This window comes from Sorex fumeus, unplaced genomic scaffold, assembly GCF_029834395.1.
Source record: "Sorex fumeus unplaced genomic scaffold, SorFum_2.1 ptg000032l, whole genome shotgun sequence".
Lineage (NCBI taxonomy): Eukaryota > Metazoa > Chordata > Mammalia > Eulipotyphla > Soricidae > Sorex > Sorex fumeus.
This window is the reverse complement of record NW_026606089.1, coordinates 11,436,558-11,459,663: the sequence shown is the minus strand read 5'-3', so window position 1 is coordinate 11,459,663 and position 23,106 is coordinate 11,436,558. Positions and strand designations below refer to the sequence as shown.

At 43.9% G+C, this 23,106-nt stretch overlaps 2 pseudogenes; both read right to left on the bottom strand.

Moving 5' to 3' along the window:
* Nucleotides 1–7,339: 7,339 nt before the first annotated feature.
* On the bottom strand, nucleotides 7,340–10,158 carry LOC130025761 (protein lin-28 homolog A-like; annotated as a pseudogene).
* Nucleotides 10,159–12,950: 2,792 nt separating this feature from the next.
* On the bottom strand, nucleotides 12,951–13,675 carry LOC130025741 (adenylate kinase 2, mitochondrial-like; annotated as a pseudogene).
* Nucleotides 13,676–23,106: the final 9,431 nt, after the last annotated feature.

The following is a 23,106-nucleotide window of genomic DNA, read 5'->3' as shown; positions in this document are numbered from 1 at the left end:
ATGGGAGTGAAGGTAGATGGTCGGCAACTACACCACCTCCGCTTTGCTGATGACATTGTTTTAATAACACCAAACATCAGCCAAGCGGCACAAATGCTTGCCGACTTTGACCGTGAGTGTGGAAAGGTAGGACTACAGCTGAATCTTACGAAGACAATGTTTATGAGAAACAGCCTTGTTCCTGACGCCCCATTCGCTCTCAATGGAACGACCATCTCCGAATGCAACAGCTATGTGTACCTAGGTCGAGAGGTCAACATGACAAATGACCTGGCACCCGAGCTGAGCAGGAGGAAGAGAGCGGCTTGGAACGCCTTCAAGAACGTCGAAGAAATAGCTAAGAGGACGAAGAACCTCCGGCTCCCGGCACATCTCTTTGATTCCACTGTTCTTCCTGCATTAACATATGCCTCAGAGACCTGGGCCCTACATAAACAGGATGAGAACGCTATTCAGGTCTCCCAAAGAAGAATAGAAAGAGCTATGCTTGGAATATCACGTTTCACTCAAATGAGAGAACGAATCCGGAGTTCTGACATCCGTCGACGATCAAGGATCAGGGACGCTGTCTCATTTGCCAAGGTGTCGAAAATCAGATGGGCTGGTCACGTAATGAGATTTAAAGACAACCGTTGGACTAGAGCTGTTACTGATTGGATTCCACGGGATGTCAAAAGACTGCGTGGCCGCCCACCTACCAGATGGTCAGACTTCTTCGTCAAGATCATGAACGATCTGTTTGAGGCCCTTCATGTTCCCGGAGCGAACAGATGCCATTGGGCTACACTAGCACGCGACAGGGACAAATGGAGACGTTACTGGCGCCCGCTCGAGCAAATCGACGACTAACGGGAAGTTAAGTGATTAAGTGACTATCAATACCTATTTATGAATTTAGACTTCATGTAACAATTTTTAGGATTCATTTACATGCTTGAGTACTGTTAGGCTTCCATACTGATAGATAATCTTTCTACATGTGACTATCCCTACAGTTCTTTAACATTCTCTAGCATAGGGTATTTTTTTTTCTAATTTGGATACTAAATATAATTCTCTTCTTAATTTTGTTCAAATTGTTCCATCTTTAACCATTGGAAGCTCTTTCAGTTGACTCCTGTGCTACCCTGATACATCATTTATGTGGGGTGGGTTTAGTTATTTTAGTGCTTAAGCACTTTCTTCCTTTCAAGATGTTCTATATATTTTCTGCTTCAGTCCTAGAACATGTGTTTCTCCAAGGAGCCTTAGTTCCTTTTATTGAAGAATAATGTTTAGAACCAAGATCTAAATCGTTGGATTTGTTGGAACTGTCCCAGGATGTTGCTGTTTTTTCCTGTCAGTGTTTTTAGCAGAGCTAGGAAATATATGTTGTATATTAAACCCATGTATATACCATATGCATAAATATTTAACAATCTCAGTCTCTTAATATCCATGGTATAGTATACATTTAAAAAATAATTCTCTTAGCAAATTTAGTTCCTAAATAATTATGGTTTTGAGATACATTTTAAAATATATATATTATCCATCATGAAATTAGTCCCCAAAATGTTACTTTTCTCCGAAAAAATTTGTGTAAAACTATTTTTTTTTCATATTCTTTTTTGTTGTTCTTGTTATTAACTCAGGAGCTGTTCCTAGCTCTTTGTTCAGGAGTGCTGTGTGGTGCTGCGGATTCAAACCAGAGTCCCCAGCATGCAAGGCAAGTCCTTAACCCCAGAATTACCTCTTTTACTATCTAAGATCAGTATTCACGGTCACGGTCCTCCCGTTGTACATCGATTTTCTCGAGCGGGCCCAGTAACGTCTCCATCGTGAGACTTGTTACTGTGTTTGGCATATTGAATACATCACGGGTAGCTTGCCAGGCTTTGCCATGCAGGCGAGATACTCTCAGTAGCTTGCAGGGCTCTCTGAGAGGGGCGGAGGAATTGAACTCGGGTCAGCCATGTTGGCTGCGTGCAAGGCAAACACCCTACCCGCTGTGCTATTGCTCCAGCCCCAAGATCAGTATTATTCTTTTGTTTTGTTCTGCGGGAACCACATGCTGTCCTGGGAGATTGAACCAGGGTTCACTGCATGTGAGGCAAGTACCTTAACCCCTATTTCTATCTCTCCAGTCCCAAAATCAATATTAATCTTAATTAACTAATTATTTCAGCTTTTGGGGTCACACCCAGCGATGCTCAGTAGTTACTCCTGGCTTGGCACTCAGGAATTACTCCTGGTAGTGGCCAGAGCACCATATGGGTTGCCAGGGATCAAACTCAGTTCAGCTGCATGCAAGACACACATATTACCTGCTGTACTATTGCTCCGGTCCCTTAATTATTTTTTTAAATTGATGATAATTAGTCTATCACTGGGTCAGATATTTCTTTTGAGGAATATTCTGATAGGGTTTTTGCCCTTTCTTTATTTGTGAATCTTGCTAATGGTTTGTCAATCTTGTTTATTCTTCCAAAGATCTAGCTCTTGGTTTCGTTGATCTTCTGGATAGTTTTTTGGGGTTTCCATTTCACTATTTTCTGCTTTACGTTTTATTATTTCCTTCTTTCTGCTTGCTTTGGATTCCTTTCACTGGTCTTTTTCTAGGTGCTTAACAGTGCAGTTAGGTTATTTATGTGAGCCCCTTCTTGCTTCCTAATAAACTCTTCCATTGTTAGGCATTTTCCTCTTCACATTATTTTCGCTGTGTTCAATATATTCTGGTAACTCATATTTTCTTTCTCATTTGTTTCCAGAAATTTTTTGATTTCTTCTCTGATTTCATCTACCTATTGGTTGCTCAGTAGTAAGTTAATTTCCAGGTATTTGATTTCTTTCCTCTCTATTTAATTTTAGCTTATTATTAGAGTTTTCTGCCCTCCTGTCTCTCTTCTGGAACTCCAATAATTTGAAAATTAGTTCTTCTGATCTCAGAACTAAGAAAATTAATTCTTTTCCGTGTATCTCATAGACCACACTGAGGCTTTCGTCACTGCTTTTACTTTGTTCTTTTCTGATTACTGCAAAGTCCTGTCTTTTGTCTGATTCTTTTCTTGGTTTGATCCATTATTCTATTATAGATATTCTGTTACAGTTTTCATTTCATTCATTACATTCTTCTATCTGGAAGTTTGGTTCTCTAAATTTTTTAAAATGAGGTTTATCTCTTCTTTAAACTTCTTGTTTTGTTTATGCATTGTTTCCTTTAGCTCACTGAGTTTTGTGGGTGTTTTTTGGGAAGGTACACCGAGTTGTTTTCAGAGGGCTACCCCCAGCTCTGTCCTCAGAACTCACTCCAAGTTGTATTGGGGTACCATGTGGTGTGAGAACTTGAATTAGGACTAGACCATACAAAGGATGCACTAATCCCTTTGGACTATTTCTCTGGCCCTTAGGTTTTTTCTTTTTTAAAAAAATTAAAGCTAACTTCAGTATTTTTAGGGACTAAGTCACAGATCTCCGATTCTTTGGGGTCCATTACTAGCAGATCACTGGGGTTGTTAACTAGAAGGTCATTATGATCTTCTGTATTGGTGATGTTATCATCATTGGTGATCTTATGATGCCCCAACTTTTAACATTCTTTGATAAAGTTTTGTGTTGCTGTAATCACATTGGAAGTCACAATCACTTCCTCTGGTCTTTACTAACTGTGCTTCAGGAGAGAAATGCCTTCAGTCAAATCTGCTAGTAACCGTGAGGCTTTCTCAGACTGAAGAATATACTTGCCCTAAATTTCTTACTCCTGTGCAGAATTCTTAAGTTTGTGTGTATTTTCTCCATCTTGCAGTACCCCGGGCTTAGCATCGACAGCTTCCACTTTGTTTTCCCAAAGTTCAAGTTTGTGTTCTCTCCCTGACCTACAGATTCAGGCCAGCTTTTTGTGTGCTCACTAAACTGACAAACATACTCTGGCTCCTGCTGCCTGGAGCATGAACTAAGAGCCACTAGGAGCCAAAAATAGTTTTACATTTTCCCTTTAGTGTTTAATCAATCTGGAATTTATCCTAGTTGTTATGAGAAAATTAGGCTTAGTGTGGTAAATATCCCCAAATAATCAGCCAGTCTTCCAATATAAAATAAACACTTTCCTCACTAATGTGAAAGCTATCCTTATACTGGGTTGCCGTAAATCAGTGGCACTGTTTGGGACTCTCTTTTTCAGTTCCACTGATTTGTTTTATTAAATTTGTTTTATTAAATAACTTGACCTATAATATAGTTTTAATTTCTACAAAACACACCTCTTACCTATTTCCAAAATTTATTTCTCTTTGTGCTTTTATTCCAGATGAACTTTGGAATTCACATATTAAGTTCCAAATGTAAAATAAAATTGCCCATGGTTGGAATTGCATTAAAAGAGAAATGATAGTGTCCATTTAATATAAAGTCACCATAAAGTTTTATTGTCCTTATCCTAGTCTATCCTGAAACGTATTCCTTACATATTTTAGTAAACATTAATGACTTTGTTATTCTTTTATGAAAATACTAAATAAAAAAAGTATTATCTGATATTTTAAAGTTTTTGGTATGATTGTGAATGAGATTCTTCCTATTGCATTTGTAGTCAGATGTTGCTAATGCATAGGAAAGCTATATTGATCTTTTTAGTCCCTTATCAAGACATCTTTTTTTTTAATACGAATAAGTTTTTATCTATTCATTGTATTTTCCCAGGGTACAGAAAGGAAATTGGAAAAAGGATCAGCATGTATGTAGCAAAATGACTGCAAAATGGAAAGGAAGTAACCCATACAGCAAAATCAACCATCAAATAAACATTTCCCAAGGATGGGGTCACCGGAGACCATGGGCTCCAGTCTCAGCCCATGGGATGAGGGAAGGGGATAAGGTACATGCTTCCCACTCTCCTGCCTTCCCTCCCCATAGATTTCACACAAAGCTTTGGTTTCTAGCAGTAAACATGGAGTTACATTCGTCTGTCCTATTAAACAATCTTGTGGCCACTTTGACCTAAATTTCTTGTACCGGCACAAAAGTTCCTGAGTGACTTGGATATACATTCATCTTCCCTTTCCTTAGTTTCCTAATCCCACTTTATACAGAAGGCCCCCTCATTGCTTCCCTACCCTAAGATTCCAAACTAAAGTAATACAGCAGCGCATGTTTGGCATAAAAGATGGCAAGTGACAGTCCTGTCTTCAAAGGCTGGGTGCAAGGAATAGAATGTTCTGAACTTCTAAAGGACTTTTGTAAAAATCACTTTAAGACTTGTAGAGATACACCACACAAACTTGCAAGGTTGTGTGGATTGGTGGGGGGGGGGGGGGTGAGGACTTGGGAGAAGTGTGGGGAGAAGGGGGAATCAAGGAAATGGTAAAAAATTCAGGAGGTGGTAGAAGTTTGAGGGACAGAAGATCTGATTCAAAATAGGAAACAGGCAGGGTAACACAAGAGAAAGGGTGGCTCAAGACCCCCATTTCAAGAAGGGACCCAAGCTTGCTTCAGATCCTTTTACCTGGTGCAGAACCTTGTGTCAAAGATGCTTCGGCTATTTTTCTTATACAAAAGTTTTGTAAACAATAAAACCCCAAAATAACATGAAGACCAACACATTATATTTACACAAACTAGGCCACCTAGAAATCACCAAATTAGCTACTTGTAAGTCCTACAAATCCCAGACAAATACAATAACTAGAAGGGGCTGCAGGTTGGGGGAGACAAGAACCCAGGATCAGACACAATTCACCCAGTGTGGTCTACTGCATTTGACCCATTTCAACACAGTGAGGTAGAGGTTTGCAGGGATCACAGCACGTAAACAAATGTACCCCTCCTTTTCTCCTTTGGCTACCACGATGTGAATCACTGATACTGCAGGGTAGGACACTGGCCCCAAAAAGGAGACATCAGGAAGCCAAAGAGTTAAAGATTCTGGATTTGGTCCGTTTCATATCCATACCTAGGCCTCTCAAAGTGGATACAGAGATATCCTCTGAAAACTATCCTTATGAACTCAAACTATTTTGGGGGTTTTTTTTTGGCAAGCACCCATTCACCCTGTTGTGCATGGTAGGTCTAGCCCAATCCAGTGAAAGAGGGATCTGGGATGTCAAGAGTCCTGTGCCCTGGGGTTAGAGGTCTGGGACAGGAATCCTCCATCTCACACACAGACCTCACCTGATCTTGATCTTGGCTTCCTCTTAGTGCCTTTGCCTGGCCCAGCTTCTCCTAACCCCTCTCTGCACCACCTTTCCTGTTCAGACCAGATTCCAATTTTGGGGAGGAAATCAAGTCACAGGGCACCCAGGGAAAACCTATCCCCGCCATGAAAACATTGAAGGTGAAGGGGTTTCAAGATGGCATAACAGCAGAAAAGTCAGCTCACAATTGGCCAAAAAAAAACCCCAAAAAAAACAAATTAAAAAAAAACCCAAAAAAGCCAAAACCAAACCTGAGGTAGTTCAATCCACTTCAAATAGTTTTTTTCCCTGCTGATAAACAACAAAAAGTATTCCTGCTGTGCAGACCCGGAGCTGCCACTGACTTATCCCTGAGATTGCTCATGTACCTGAGAACACAGTGCAGGAATGAGGCCCTTAGATTAAAATACACAAAAATACAAAACCAGAATATTTATATTAAGAAAAAAAATAAAATGCACAATGTCATTTGCACACAGCTAGTGCAGTTGGCATCCTGGAGAAGGTGGAACCACGGTGCAGCAATCCAAGGCAGCAAATAAAATCATACTGGCCCAGAATGGGGAGGGTGCTTAGGAGCAGATAGATCAGCACCGTTCGAATCCCCCTTTGGCCTTTCATCACAATCCATGGCTTGGAACAGTTCCCAACACTCTAATCCAAGAGTGTTGGGAGACAAGATGTAGAAAAAGCCTGTCTTAGCCCTGAGATTCCCTCCCACGGAATGCAGAAGCTTGTGGGTTGGGCCCATTAATCTGGTCTCTTGTCTGATCATTCTTTTCACTCTGGCATGGAAAATAGTTACGTAGCCTTCTTTAAAAGGAAAACCACTTCCGTGTCCCGAACATTTCGAAAGCAAGAGATCCTGGGCATAGAGACTCAGATAAAGCATGCAGAGGGGGGCAGCCCCCAAAGCCCTCAGATGCATTTAGACAGCATGACTGGAGTCCCTTTACCTCACCCCCCTTCCCTCACTGCCAAGAGGGAAGAGAGGGTGAAGCTCTAGATCCGGCCTGAAATACATACATGGCAGTGCCAGCTGCCCACTTCCCACCCTGTCCCCACTTTCTCCTCTCTGCTGATTGATGCCTGCTCCTCGAAACTTGCTGATCGCAAAAGGATAGCCCTCACCCACTGGCTCAAGTCTGGGCCTCAGGCCGCAGGGCAAGGGATTAGGCAGGCTTCCCTTGGGAGCTGGGGGCTTGCTGGGCCTTCAGCGAACAGGAAGCCACCATATGGTTGATGCTCTGGCAGAAGTGGCACTTCTTGGGCTGGGGGCAGCGGCCGCTTGCATTCTTTGGCATGATGGTCTAGACCACCACAGTTGTAGCACCTGTCTTCTGTAGATCTCTGCTTCTGCATGTTCTTCCCTTTGGGCCGCCTCTCACTTCCAATACAGAACACCCCACCTGGACTAGTAACTCGAATGGATTCCAGGTCCTTGGCGGACTCCTTAAAGGTGAACTCCACTGCCTCCCCCTCCTTCAGGCTCCGGAAACCCTCCATGTGCAGTTTACTCTGATGCACAAAGACGTCCACCGGGGGGGTCGACCGCGACCCCGGTGCGGGCCGGGTGGTCATGGACAGGAAGTTGAACTCCATGCGCATGTTGAACCACTTACAGATGCAGGCCCCGTGCAGCAGCTGCGGCTCCTCGGCCGGCTGGACCGCGTCCTCCTGTGCTTCCTCGGGCGCCTTGGCGCAGCCACCTGCAAACTGGTTTGACACAGAGCCCAGGGTCGTCGGCTGAGCCCGGGCCCGGGCCCCAGGTCGGGCGGCTGCTGGCCCCAGAGAAGTCCGGAGGCAAAGGAGTGGCTCGGAGAAGAGGTTGCTACATCTTACCCAGCACAATCAAGATGTCTTTTTTTTTTTCCACATCTTATTTCTATGGGCTTAAAAAAAAAATGGTTTTTCCCCCCCTCAGATTTCTATTGAGATCATTATCACCTAAATATAGTATTGCAGTTTTCCCCAATTTTTAGACTTCATTTTTTTATTTTTACTTTTATTTTGTGTTTTTCTTTGGGTCACACCCAGCGTTAAGCTCTTTGCTAAGGGTTATTCCCAGCAGTACTCAGAAAACCATGTTGATCAATTCAGGTGTCTCTGGGGTAAAGCATGTGCTCAGCCAACTGAGCTATCTCTCCTAAAAGAGAGCCAACCTCTCTTTCCTATCGCTAGATCTGAGAATCAAGAACAATGTTAAAGAAATAGCAAAAGCAAACATGTATCATGATTAAATTTATTAAAAGTTCCCCATTATTTTCTGTAAGTTCACAGATCACAGATCATCCTGTTATTCGTCGATTGCCTCGAGCAGGCCCCAGTAACGTCTCCTTCATCCTAGCCCTGAGATTATATTCAAGGCTCTTTAGGAGAATGAGACCTATCATTGTTACTGGTATTTGGCATATTGGGTACGCCACGGGGAGTTTGCCAGACTCTGCCGTGTGGGCAGGCTACATCCAGTAGCCTGCCAGTTTGTAAAAGTAGGAATGAGATGTCATAATAAGATGTCGCGCGGCTGCGAATGTGGCCACGCGGTTCCAGGAGCTGGTTTTTATAGTCTCAGAGTCTTGGCCGTTGATGGGATTACACGGCGCCAGGGGGCCAGTTGGTGGGTGTGACCCCTGCCTACTGGAATTTGGAGGATCTGAGTGGAGGATGCTCGACTCCAATCTGAGTAGGCTTGGAGATCTCGGCCCCGGAACCCATGTGGCTTTGTCCCTCTGCTGGTACCTTCAGGTGTGCGGAGAGTGGTCTCAGCATGGTGGTGGCTGGTCCTGGAGGTCTTTGGCTGCCGGGGCCCTGGCCAGGGCGGGGAGGAAAGCTCAACCCGCTCCCCTCCAAGGGCCCCGGCGAGGAAAAGCCAGGCACGGGGGCAGGAGACTGCGCTCTTCTCCTCCGGGACCTGGAGGTCTTTTATAGACTCAGAGTCTTGGCCGCTGATGGGATTACATGGCGCCAGGGGGCCAGTTGGTGGGTGTGACCCCCGCCTACTGGAATTTGGACAGAGGGACAAAGCCACATGGGTTCCGGGGCCGAGATCTCCAAGCCTACTCGGATTGGAGTCGAGCATCCTCCACCCAGATCCTTCTGTAATTTACTAGTGATTTATTTGAAAAATATGGCTTATAAAATTATTAAGTTTCTGTTTCTAGGATGGCAATTAAATTTTTTTTTAAATTTTGAGACTCCTAAAGGAAAAGAATGTGCCCCTTTGGGCACTGAGTTCTAGTCTGGTTCATCCACTAAGTAGCTGGCTTTGGGGCTGAGATGACTTTTTGGGGTTTGGTTTTGTTTGTTTGGGGGACACACCCAACAGTGCTAAGGGCTTACTCCTGCCTCTGTGCTCGGGATTCACTACTGGTAGGGCTCAGGGGATGATATAGATTACTGGGAATGGAACCTGAATCAGCAGCATGCAAGAAGGCAAGCACCCTGCTTCTTGTACTATCTCTCCAGATGTGAAATGGCTCTTTTTTCTTCCTCAGTTTCCCCATTCTCTGTGTGCCTGGCACTATTATCTCATAATACAAAAATGAGTGTTCATGTTTCTCAAATAGAGGAATGAAACGGTCAGTTTCATGATTCATAATAGTCATTCAGGCTGCCATATTAAAAAAATGGTGGACTCTTCTCATCCATGTTTGTCAAAAATCTTTCAAGGTCAGAGATGGAAAAATAGGAGGTAAAGTGCTTGCCTTAAGGCACGTTACCGTGGCTGACTCTAATTTAATCCCTGGTATTGCATATGGTCCCTCAAGAACCGTCAGGGATCACACCTGAGCACAGAGTAGCCAGGAATAGCACTGCTCGTGGCCCAAGCTTTCCCCCATCTTTCAAGATCGAGTTAGAATTTCCTCTCTTCTGTAAATTCCTATTCCAACATGACAACTTCATAATCTCCCTAGTCTTCCTCAATATGTAGAACTAAGGCTGACATCAAATGGACACCTGGTTTCTGAAGGCCATTCATACTTTGAGGCATTACAGATTGCATGTCCTGTTTACAATGTAGACACTCTACACCTCCCTCCCCTCAGAACTTCATGAGATCTTTTTCTCTTTTTCACAAAAAGAAGAATCTCTGTACCATAAACTAAAACAAATCGCACATTCCTTCTGGAACCACTGTTTCTTTTGTTTTTGATAGAGTTGAGCTCTGCTTCACAAAACAGAAAATTACTGCATCTGTAAATCCCTTGAAAGTGGGAGCCATTCTCATATGCTCCACACGGATGTCTATAGGAGGACTTAATAAATGTCCGCTAAATTATCCACGTGATCAAACTCCATTTCGTGGGACAAAAGAAGGAATAGTGAGCTACTCAGTACTTGGTTAGGTCTCAATCCTCCTTTTGATAATGTTTATCTGGAAGCCACAAAATGTGATGATTAAGCATGACAGGAACAATTCAGCTTGCCTGGAGAGCTGATGCAGAATGAGATTAGGTGGGAAACAGGTCCTGAGACCAGCCTGGTTTATTGTCAAAGGGGTTTAATAATATCCTGGATCTCTAAAGCTTCAAAGCTTCCTTTTCACCCTGAATAATGCACTGAGAGCTTTACCTTCACTGGATATATTGGAATGACCTTTTTCTTTGAAAAAAAAAGTTTTTCCCATAAATATATTTTTGCCTTAGATCCATATGACTATTATTGAAATAAAAAGTTTGTATTGAGTACTTGCTCTGTAGTTTGAAGCTCAGTTTTCATTTTTAACAACTTAAAATACCTTATAAAAGGTATATATCACAAATATTAATTATCAACTCAGGAAGACTAGACATTTTCTGTGACTTTTGGGATTGTTTAACAATAATCCAGAAATTTGCTAAATAATTTCTTTTTTTAAATTTTTTTGTAGGAGTACTGCTATTTATTCAGCCACTGATTAGCTGATTGAATTGGGCATGAACTCCACCTTAATTTTTTCTTTTTATATTTATTTATTGAATCACTGTGGGAAAAGTTACTAAGCTTTCAGGTTTAAGTCTCGATCATACAATAATCAAACACCTTTCCCCTCACCAGTACTCATTTTTCACCACCAAGAACCCCAGTATACCCCCCTCCCCCCCTCCAAATGTCTGTGAGGCAGATGATCTCTACTTAACTCTTCTCTACATTGATTACATTCATTATTTCGACAAAAGATGCACCATTATTGTTTAGAATTCCCACCCCCCCCAAACAATCAGAATTACTGAAAAGGCATTGTGAAATATTTTGTTTTCTATAGCTGGTTATGAGAATCATATAATGTCACATGGCCACGATTTTGGATTTCTGCAAAGAGTCAGATAATTATGAGATTGGTTTCTGTGTGTCTGGCGTTATGGCCGCTCGTGCGGGGTAACTCGTGACCTCCATAGGGCATGAAGGACGTGCCAGTACCACTCCCCTTCCCATGAGACTGCAGTTGCCCTGTCACCGCCGGCTCGTACCTGGCTTTCCTATAAGCTCTGAGGCGGCGGCCACCTTGCTACCGGGGGGGGGGGGGGGGTAGGCAGAAGGGAGCAACACCCTTTCCCTCCTGGGAAGGCATGGTGCCATAGTTTAACGCATGGCCCATTCACTTTTCTTCTGCAAGCTGCTGGGCTCTGGAATAAGTCCCTTTGCATCTGGAGCCATGGCCATGCAGGAGAGCCGCTTGTGGGGGGCAACTCATGACCTAGGTAGGGCGTGAAGGACAAACTGGTACCGTCCCCCTTCCCATGAGACTGCAATTGCCCCGTCACCACCTGCTCGTACCTGGCTTTCCTATAAGCCCCGAGGCGGCAGCCACCTTGCTGCCAGAGGAAATCTGCTAAATAATTTCTAAGGATGGCACTAGGTTTTAAATTATTCTGACCTTCATGAGATCTTTGTAGATGTATCTATTCATCTCTTGTCCCCATTTTTGGGGGGGTACAAACTTTTAATAGACTTTATTGAAGTAGGGGCCAAAACAAGGCAGCATTTGGTCCATTAGGAAAGGCACCTCATTGAAAATACATCACAGAGCTGTCAAGCGATCCCAGTCACAGAATTCGAGGGTGGAAAAGACAATCTTTGGATGCTGCTGTAAGCACACCTGCTGAGTTACTGAAGAGTCTTTTCGTACCATGGACAGAGGCAAGAGTAGAGGAGCAGGTGCCAGGGGTGGAGGTAGGGGCTCTTGAAAGCTCCCCCACCGGAACAGGTAGATTGGTCAATAAGTGTTAAGTTAGAGGGCAGTGAGGCCTATCTGCACCCCATTGACTCTAGTAAACTTGATCAGGAGTCTTGCTGCCCCCAGAACACACCCAAGGATCACTTTCACATGTGGAGGTGATTTTTTCAGACCTCACAGCATGGATAGCGAGTTGAGGCATCAACTCTCCCTGTTCCAAGGTACAGGGGAGACAGGAAGACTCGCTCTCCTGCACTCCTGAGCTGGCAGCCCATGAGGCTCTGAGGCCAAAGTTGAGGTCGCAAGGTATTGCTTAAAAACATACAGTGACCAGTCCAGAGGACGTGAAACCATGATTTCTTCGAGGTAATACTGCGTCTCCCTAGTTCTACTCCTACCCTCCAATAGGCTTTCCAAAATAATTGTTAGTACTTGTCAAGATTCCTACTGTAGTCTGTAGAAGGCTCATCACAACACTGCTGCTCCCCTACCCCCTCCTCCTGATGCCTCACCACTCCTCTCTCCCGGGTCTCACCCTGCCCGCCCCTGCCCTCCGCCCAGCACCTAAGAGCAGGGATCACGCTGAGGGGTGATGAGCAGTGGTGGTCTCGCCTGGCCTTCTGTTACTAGGATGTGGCTTTGAAGAAGGCTGCTAGGATGCTCGCGAAGACGACATTAGGGGTCTGGGAGGTGTCGATGGCAGAGTGGTAGTACTCCACGAGGGCGGTGGTCTGCGTGTGGTAGGATTCCAGCCGGATCTTCAAGGCCTTCTCATTATCGTCTGATCGGCGGACCAGCGGCTCCCCCATGATATTGTCCTTCATGGATTCCTTTGGGGGGGTTGAACTCCTCATGGTAGGAACAACCACTTGCTAGATGAATCAGCCTTCCTATGATCCTCCGGATCAGCAGAGTCAGGGATGCTGAACTCTATCACAGAATCCAGCTTCTCTTTCGTCTTCTTCATGAGGTCATCGAGCATTTCTGCCTGCTTCACAGTCCGAGGGAAGCCGCCGAGGAGGAAACCGTTTCTGCATGGTGGGGTCTCCAAATTCTTCTTGATGAGTTCGACGACCATTTCATCACTCACCAGCTTCCCAGCGTCCATAGTGGCCTTCAGCTTTTTCCCCAGCTCTGATCCAGAAGCCACCATCGCCCTCAGCATGACCCCGGTAGCTAAACGGCAGACACAGAAGTTTTTGGCTAATTTGGGTGTCTGGGTGCCCTTGCCAGCCGCCGGCGGCCCTAGCAGCACAGCCCGGATGCCCTTCAGGTACTCGTCAGCGTGTGTGTGCACGGGCACGTTGGGAGCCATGGCTGCGGGTCCCTCGCTGCTCCAGCCACCAGCACACCTTGCAGGCCCCCCGCTTCCAGGCCAGTGAGCCACGCATGCCACACACTCCCCCCTTCTCCCCATTTTTTGATGGTACTTTGAAGCCAAAAAAAGCTTTTTGGCTTTTTTGTTGCTAAGCTTTGTAAGTGCTTTATACATTTTGGATGTTAGGCCTTTACCTGGGGCTGGAGTGATAGCACAGCGGTAGAGGGCTTGCCTTGCACGCAGCCAGCCTGTCTGAGCTGGGTTTGATTCCTCCGCCCCTCTCGGAGAGCCCAGCAAGCTACTGAGAGTATCTCACCCACACGTCAAAGCCTGGCAAGCTCCCCGTGACGTATTCAATATGCCAAACACAGTAACAACAAGTTTCACAACGGAGACGTTACTGGGCCTGCTCAAGCAAATCGATGAACAACGGGAGGACAGTGCTACAGTGCTACAGGCCTTTATCTGATATATTCTGTGCACATATCTTCTCATATCTTCTATAGGATTTCTATATTTTAGTCCAAGCTAATTTTGCCATGCAAAACCTTTGTAACTTCATATAGTTCCACTGTTTGTTTTATTTTTGTTATCTGTGCCAGAGAAATCAAGTCACTGAAAATACCTTTAAGGTTCAGATCCTGGTAAGTTCTATCTAAGTTTTCCTCAATTTATTTTATGGTTTCTGGTCTAGTCTTTAGGTCTTTGATCCATTTTGAATTAATTTTTATGTCTGGCATGAGACGTAGGTCCAGTTTCTTTCTATTTTCTTTTCTCAAGTGATTATTTCATTAATAATAATCTCTTCAATAATCTCCATTTATTGAAGAGCCTTTCCTTGCTCTACTTCATACACCCATCTCCATTGTTATAGATTAACTATAAATACATCTGGAGTTTTACTAATGGGTTTTCAATTCTACTCCACTCATCTGACCAACCTATCCTTATTCCTGTATATGCATTTTTTATTGTTTTTTTTCTTTTTGGGTCACACCCGGTGATGCTCGGGGGCTAGTCACTTCTGGTGATGCTCGGGAAACCATATAGGGTGCTGGGAATCAAACCTTGGTCGGCAGCATGCAAGGCAAATGCCCTACCTGCTGTGCTATCCCTCCAGCCCCAATACGTGGTATTTTGATTACTATTGTTTTATAGTATGATTTAAAGTCAGGAAATGTGATACTTTCTGGAAGATAACATTGGTTTGTCCTTCCTCCCTGGCCTCAGGGAGCTTGGGTTTGTCGATTGTTCCCCTAACCTGTCAATTACCTTTGCCTCCTGATCAGAGTCTATTGACTTGTAAATATTGTTTTTCTCTTCTCCTTAATGTCCTTTGCATGGTTAGTTACTTCAGAGCAATTACTTTTTGTATGGACATAGGAAGGCAGTTAAAAAGACAAGTCTGTAACTTGGGAGTTAATTGACTCTAGATAATATCACCTCCTGGACATCTGCTCTCTCAACATAAGCCTCAGTTGCCCTTACTTCCTATATCCCCAGGGACTGGAAGGACCAGGACAAGTTGTGAGCTACCCTGGCATCGAAATAGGTCAGGCCAAAATGTCATAATACTTAACTAAAGTTAAGAGCATGGTCATGGACAAATTCTGTCATGAGTCAAAAAGCAATAACTAGATTCGGACCCTGCTAGGGTTAGGAATGATTAATCCGGCCTGAGCACTGTGGTCTGAGTCTGTAGTGAGATGTCCCCAGGCGAGTCTTCCTATAAGCCTGTGTCTATTACTGTGTCCGTAAAGAATGGCAAATATTAGGAAGTAGAATTAAGATGTTAATTAATTAAGAATTAATTAAGTCAGGGGTCTAAGGAGAGGAGAAACACATCTTAAGTGCTGTTTGTGGGCTGCAAGTGGTCAGGAAGGCTTGAAAAACATGTTGATTGCACTTCCCCCAGGGAGGTGTGGTTTGGGAGGTGTGGTTAGAGAAGAGGGGGTCAAAGTGGTGGCTGCTGAGAGTTGAGAAGGTAGAGACTTTGAGAGAGGCAGAGTGGGAGCTGCAAGTAGAGACTGACAGAGTTAGCGAGCAAGAGATGGAGCGAGCTGGGAGAGAATTGGAGAGAGTTGGGGAGAGTTGTGAGTACTGTGGAGAGAGTTTGGGAAAGGCGAGAGATGGAATAAACGACAACTGATCACCAACCAGCTTGGCCCTCGTTCCTCCTTTGTCGGCCCATGGCAATGGCTGTCCCAGGTGGGGAAGCAGTTTGAGAGCACCGAACGTGGGCGGTGAGAGAGAGCTGCCTGAAGAGCCCTAGAACATCCGTTCATGTGTGAGCACTCCTAGTGTCACCTGAGCTAAAAGAAGCTTACACAACTTTTCAGCTCCTTTTTTATTGAGATGGCTTTGAATGTTTTGAGGTTTTATGCTTCCATACAGATTTTAGTAATTTTTGAAGAATGTCGTTGAAGAATGTCATTGGGATTTTGATGGGGATTACATTAAATATGTGTTGGATATGCCTATAGGTAGGATAGTCTTTTAGGTAAGATAGGCATTTTGATGATGCTAATTCCTCCAATTCATGAATATGGAATATTTTTCGATTCCCTGGTATCCTCTTCTATATCTTTCATACATGATATCATTTTTCTGGTATAGGTCCTTCACATCCTTGTTAAGTTGATTTCTAGATATCTGATTGTTTGGAGGTATTTTTCCAAACCACACCCAGCTGTGCTTGGGGTTTACTCCTGGCTTAGGGATCACTCCTGGTGGGCTCAGGGGACCATATGGGATGCTGGGAATATAACCTGGATCAGTTACATGCAAGACAAGTGCCTTACCCATGGTACTAATTCTCCAGTCTTTGAGCAAACTATTTTAAATGGAATAATCATCTATTTTACTGCTTTCATAGTTTTGCTTTTTCCAGAATTATTCATCATGTTTCACTTAGTAATAAGCATTTGATATTATTTTATATATTTTCATGGCTTAGTTACTCACTTTGTAGCATTTGATTTTTTTATTATCATTATTTTGATTTGGGGGCCATACCCAGTTTTGCTCAGGACTTACTCCTGGCCCTGTGCTTAGCTACCACTTCTGGTGGAGCTCAGGGGACCAAAAGCGGTCTTGGGGATTAAACGAGGGTAATCTACATCCGAGCTTATCTTCTATATATATTACCAGCCCCTATTTAATATTATTTTAAACATTTTATTGAGAGATAGCACAGCGGTAGGAAGTTTGCCTTGCGCACAGCCAGCCCGGCCTAGCTGGGTTCGATTCCTCCGCCCCTCCCGGAAAGCCCAGCAAGCTACCGAGAGTATCTCACCCGCACAGCAAAGCCTGGCAAGCTACTCGTGACGTATTAAATATGCCAAACACAGTAACAACAAGTCTCAAAAATGGAGACATTACTGGGCCGCTTGAGCAAATCGATGAACAACGGGAGGACAGTGTGGACAGTGTATATATACACACACTTTGTTTTTCCCTTTCACACCTGAAAGGCATCTTGGTTGCTACCAAGGATAGAAAGATCAAAAGAAATTTGTAGTAGGGTACTACATGGAAAGTATCATGTTAAGCGAAATGAGTCAGAAAGAGCGGGATAGACACAGAAAGATTGCATTCATCTGGGGAACATAAAGCAACAAAAAGGGAGACTAACACCCAGGAATGGCTGAGATTAGTACCAGGAATTTTGCTCCATGAATGGAAGGCCAGCCACACATTCTAGGTGAAAAGGAAGCTCAGCTAGAGAAGAGAGCACCAAATGAAGGGTGTTGTGAGGACCCTCCCAGGGTGGGAGAAGCATGCTAAAAGTAGTCTATAGACCAAACATGATTGCCACTCAATGCCTCTCTTGCAAAACACAGTACCCAAAAGAAGAGAGAGAGAACAAGGGGGAATACCCTGCCACAGAGGCAGGATGGGATGGGGGGATGGGGGGTGGGGGGAGATGCTGGGACCCGTGGTGATGGATGACGGGCACTGGTGGAGGGATGGGCACTTGATCACTGTATAACTGAAACCCAAGCACAAAATTTGTAAGCCTATAACTGTACCTCATGGTGTTTCACTAATAAAAAAAGAAAAAAAAATTTGTAGTAAACACCCATAAACTCACCATCTAGACAACAATTTGTTTCATAGTAATTGATTTATCACAATATATATCTGGGGACCAGAGCCATAGTACAGCAAGGTAGGAAATTTGCCTTGCAAGCATCTGACCCCAGTTCAATTCCCAGCACCCGCCATGGTCTCCCAAGCCCACCAGGAATTATTCCTGAGTGCTTAGCCAGGAGTCAACCTTGAGTACCACCAGGTGTGGCCCTCCAAAAGAGCCCCATAATATCTGTCTACCCATTTCCATTCATAAATCATATTATTTTTGACAAATTTAAAAGTAACTTGCACATATAAGCACAATTTATCTCAACAATTTGGCATGCATATCTAGAGTTTAAATACGTTTACAGTCATGTATTTATTTTAATCTCCTCTTCCTTTCATTGTTAATGTTATTGTGATTACTGAGCGTTGCACACATGCCCTGTTTTGGTGCTTGCACATTTAAGTTGTGGTGCTCACTGGGAATCACACATCAGGTTGCTATGCTTTACACATGGCAGAGGTACTTGCCAAGCATTGAATTCTTTAGTTTTGGTTCTCATTACATTCTGGTTATAGTACTCACCAGTTATTACCCATCATCCCAGGGTACACTTCTTGGCCATGGTAGTTGTACAACTTTCAATTGTGTTGCTTGCTAGGGGTCATACCCTTTGGTTTTGTTTGTTTGTTGTTTGGGGGCCACATTCAGTTGTATTCAAGGGCTACTCCCAGTTCAGTGCTCAGAGGTCACTCTCTGGTGCCTGTGAGAACAGGTTGTACCAGAGATCAAACAAAGTGCTCCAGCATGCAAAGATGGAACTATCTCCCTTCAACACCTTTGTTGAGGTACTAACACACACTCAGCTATGATATGACTAGAAATTGCTTACAATGCTTGGGATTACAGAAAGTAGAACTTTCAGGATCATACCTGATATATGTGGTCACTGTCACTGTCACTGTCCTCCCGTCGATTTGTTCGTCAACGGGATTGTTCGTAGATTTGCTCGAGTGGGCCCAGTAACATTGTGGGACTTGTTACTGTGTTTGGCATATCGAATATGTCACCGTTAGCTTGCCAAGCTTTGCTGTGTGGGCAAGATACTCTCGGTAGCTTGCCAGGCTCTCGAGAGTGGCAGAGAAATCGAACTCAGGTTGGTCGTGTAGGCTGCATGCAAAGCATTAGGTATTTTTTTTCTTTTTTTGGGGGGGGGTCACACCCGGGGACACACGGGGATTACTCCTGGCTCTGTGCTCAGTAATTACTCCTGGCAGTGTTTGGGGGATCATATGGGATGCTGGGAATCAAACCTGGGTCAGCTGCGTGCAAGGTAAATGCCCTACCTACTGTACTATCACTCCAGGCCAGCATTAGGTATTGAACATCACGAGGATCACGACCATCCTATTGTTCGTCGATTGCCTCGAGCAGACCCCAGTAACGTCTCCTTCGTCCTAGCCCTGAGATTTTTTAAAAAGTGCCATATTAAAGGCTCTTTCAGGGTTAGGAGAATGAAACCCATCATTGTTACTGGTATTTGGCATATTGGGTACACCACGGGGAGTTTGCCAGACTCTGCCGTGTGGGCAGGTTACATTCAGTATCCATTTTGTCCAATGTAAGAATGAGATAATAAGATGTTGAACAGCTGAGAATGCGGCCGCGCGCTTCCGGAGCTGGGTTTTATAGTTTCTGGGTCTTAGACATTGATGGGATTACACGGTGCCAGGAGGCCAGTTGGTGGGTGTGACTCCTGCCTACTGGAAGGTGGAGGATCTGGGTGGAGGATGCTCAGCGCCGATCCGAGCAGGCTTGGAGATCTCAGCCCTGGGACCCGCATGCCGTTGTTCCTCTGCTGGTACCTCCATGCGTGTGGAGAGTGGTCTCAGCATGGTGGTGGCTGGTTCCGGAGGTCTTCGACTGCCGAAGCCCTGGTCGGGGTGGGGAGGAATTCAACCCGCTCCCCTCCAAGGGGCCCCGGTGAGGACAGCCAGGCGTGAGGGCAGGAGACTCTGCGATGTTCTCTTCCGGGAGCTGGGTTTTATAGTCTCTGGGTCTTGGCCGTTGATGGGATTACACGGCGCCAGCTGGTATTGAACATGCAATCTTATAATTGCAAGGCAGGTATTCCAACTCAATATGTTATTCATATTTATAGATTTTTATTTATTTTATTTTTAAAAACATTTTTAATTACTGTGAGATATACCCTTAGAAAGTTGTTCATGATTGAATTTCAGTCATACAGTATTCCAACACCCATCCTTCCACCATTGTACATTTCCCAGCACCAGTGTCTCCAGGTTCCCTCCCATCACCCCCCATCCCCACCCACCAATCCCTGCCTGCCGCTATGTCAGGCACTTTTCTTATGTCTCTCTCTCTCTCTCTCTCTCTCTCTCTCTCTCTCTCTCTCTCTCTCTCTCTCCCCCCCCCCCACTCCTTTTGGACATTGTGGTTTGCAATATTGATACTGAAAGATTATCAAGAATATCTCTTTACCTACTTTTAACCCTCTGATCCTGTCCAGCATGATTTCCCAGCTATTATTGTCATACTGGTCTCTTCTCTATCTTACCTACCCTCAGCCCCCCACACACTTGTGGTTAGTTCCAACCAATGACCAGTCCTCCTAACCCGTTTTCCCTGTCCATGGATATTAGTCTTCTACTATATATTTTTTATATACCACAAATGAATGCAGTCATTCTGTATCTGTCCCTCTCCCTCTGATTCATTTCACTCAGCATGATACTCTCCATGTCCATCCATTTATAGGTAAACTTCATGACTTCATTTTTCCTGAGAGCTGCATAGTATTCTATTGTGCAGACAATGCCATGGTTTCTTTATCCATTTGTCTGTTGTTGGGCACTCAGGTTATTTCCAGATTCTGGCTTTGGTGAATAGTGCTGCAATGAACATAGGAGTGCAAATGATTTTTCTGCTGTGTGTTTTTGGGCCCTGAGGGTATACTCCCAGAAATGGTATTGTTGGGTCAAATGGGAACTCAATTTCTAGTTTTTTGAAGAACATCCATAGTTTTCCTAAAAGGCTGGACCAGTCGGCATTCCCACCAACAGTGAAGGAGAGTCTTTTTCCCCACATCCACACCAACACCAGTTGCTTTTGTTCTTTTGGATGTGTGCCAGTCTCTGTCGTGTGAGATGATATCTCATTATTGTTTTGATCTGCATCTCCCTGATTATTAGAGATGAAGAACATTTTTTCATGTGCCTTTTGAACATTCAAATTTCTTTGAGAAAGTTTCTGTTCATTTCATCACCCCATTTTCTAATGGGATTGGATATTTTTTCCTGTAGAGTTCAACCAGTGCCTTGTATATCCTTGATACTAACCTCTTATCAGAAGGGTATTGGGTGAATATGCTTTTCTATTCTGTAGGCTGTCTTTGTATCCTGGTCACTGTTTCTTTTGAGGTGCAGAAGCTTGTAAGTTTAAGATAATCCCATTTGTTTATCTCTGCTTTCACTTGCTTAGTCAGTGGCATTTCATCTTTGAAGATACCTTTAGCTTAAGTACAGTGAAGGTTTTGCCAACCTTTTCTTCAACATACCTTATGGATTCTGGCCTGATGTTGAGGTCTCTAATCCATTTTGATCTGACTTTTGTGCATGGTTTAGGTAAAGATATGAGCCCAATTTTTTGTGTGTAGCTGTCCAGTTTTGCCAGCACCACTTGTTAAAGAGGCTTTCCTAGGGCTAGAGCAACAGCACAGAGAGTGGGGCGTTTGCCTTGCAGGCAGCCACCGGGGTTCAATTCCCAGCATCCATCCAATATAGTCTCTTGAGCACCACCATGAGTAATTCCTGAGTGCACAGCCAGGAGTAACCCCTGTGCATTGCTGGGTGTGACCCAAAAGCAAAAAAAAAAAAAAAAGGCTTTCCCTGCTTCACTTCATATCTCTTGTTCCCTTATCAAATATTAAATGATCATATATTTGAAGGTGTGTGTAAAGATATTAAACTCTATTCCACTGGTCTGTGGATCTGTCTTTATTCCAATACCATGCTGTTTTAATTATTACCGCTTTATAGTACAGTTTGAGGTTGAGGAAGGTGATGCCACCATCTTTTTCCCCCCAAGAATTGCTTTAGCTATTCATGGGTGCTTATTGTTACATATGAATTTCAGGCGTGTTATTTTATTTTTCAATCATCATTTTAGTATGTTATTTTGTTTGTATCAAATTAGTTAATGTAGAATGGAAGTATTTAAGACTAAATGAGCTCTTAAGTCAGTGTTTACATTATTTTGATTTTTAGATTTTTTTTTTGAGACACACCAGACAGTGCTTAGGGGTTCTAGTGGTTTATTGCTACAGGGTTGCTCCCATAAGTACCAAGGATATTCAGGGACCAGAGAGACAGTACAGCAGGTAGGGTGCTTGCCTTGCACACTGAACACCTGAGTTCAGTCCCGAGAATACCAGGAGTAATCACTGAGCACCGAGTCAGAAATAAGCCTTGGGTACCACCCAGTGTGGCCCAAAAACAAAGAAAAAGAATCAAATATAGGCCTCTAGCATGCAAAGAATATTCTTAGCTCATTGAGCTCTCTCTCTGACCCTGTTTAAAAGTCTTTATTTTATTTTATTATCAATCACTGTGAGATATACAATTACAAAGTTGCTCATGAGTTTCAGTCATACAATGTTCCAACACTGGTCCCTTTGCAAATGCACATTTCCTGTCATCAGTGTCCCCAACTTTCCTTCCTACAGGTCTTTTTAAAGTAAAATTTATCTACAGTTCACCCAAGGTAATTGACAATTTATGTCTATACTAAAACCTGTACAAGGATGCTTTGAAGCAACTTTAATTCATAATTGTCAAAACTTGGAAGTAACCAAGTATAGGAATCAGTATAGGAATCAGTGTGGGCTGGAGCAATAGCACAGCAGGCAGGGCGTTTCCCTTACACATGGCTGATCCAGGTTTGATTCCTCTGTCCCTCTTCTCGGAGAGCCCGGCAAGCTACAGAGAGTATCCTGCCTGCATAGCAGAGCCTGGCAAGCTCCCCGTGGCGTATTCAATATGCCAAAAACAGTAACAACAAGTCTCACAATGGAGATGTTACTGCTGCTCGTTCCAGCAAATTAATGAACAACGGGAGGACAGTGCTACAGTGCTATAGTGCAGGAATCAGTGTACCAAGCCAAGTACACAACCCCTAGATACTACCACCATCACCACCATCACAATGGAGCAAAAAGGAAACACTAATTATTAAGAGCACTAATAGGCTAAATTTCCTAAAATTAAAGACATTTTTCAGGGGCTAGAGTAACTGGTTGGTAGGGCACCTGCCCTGCATATGCCCAACCTAGGTTAGATCCATTGCACTACATATGGTCCCC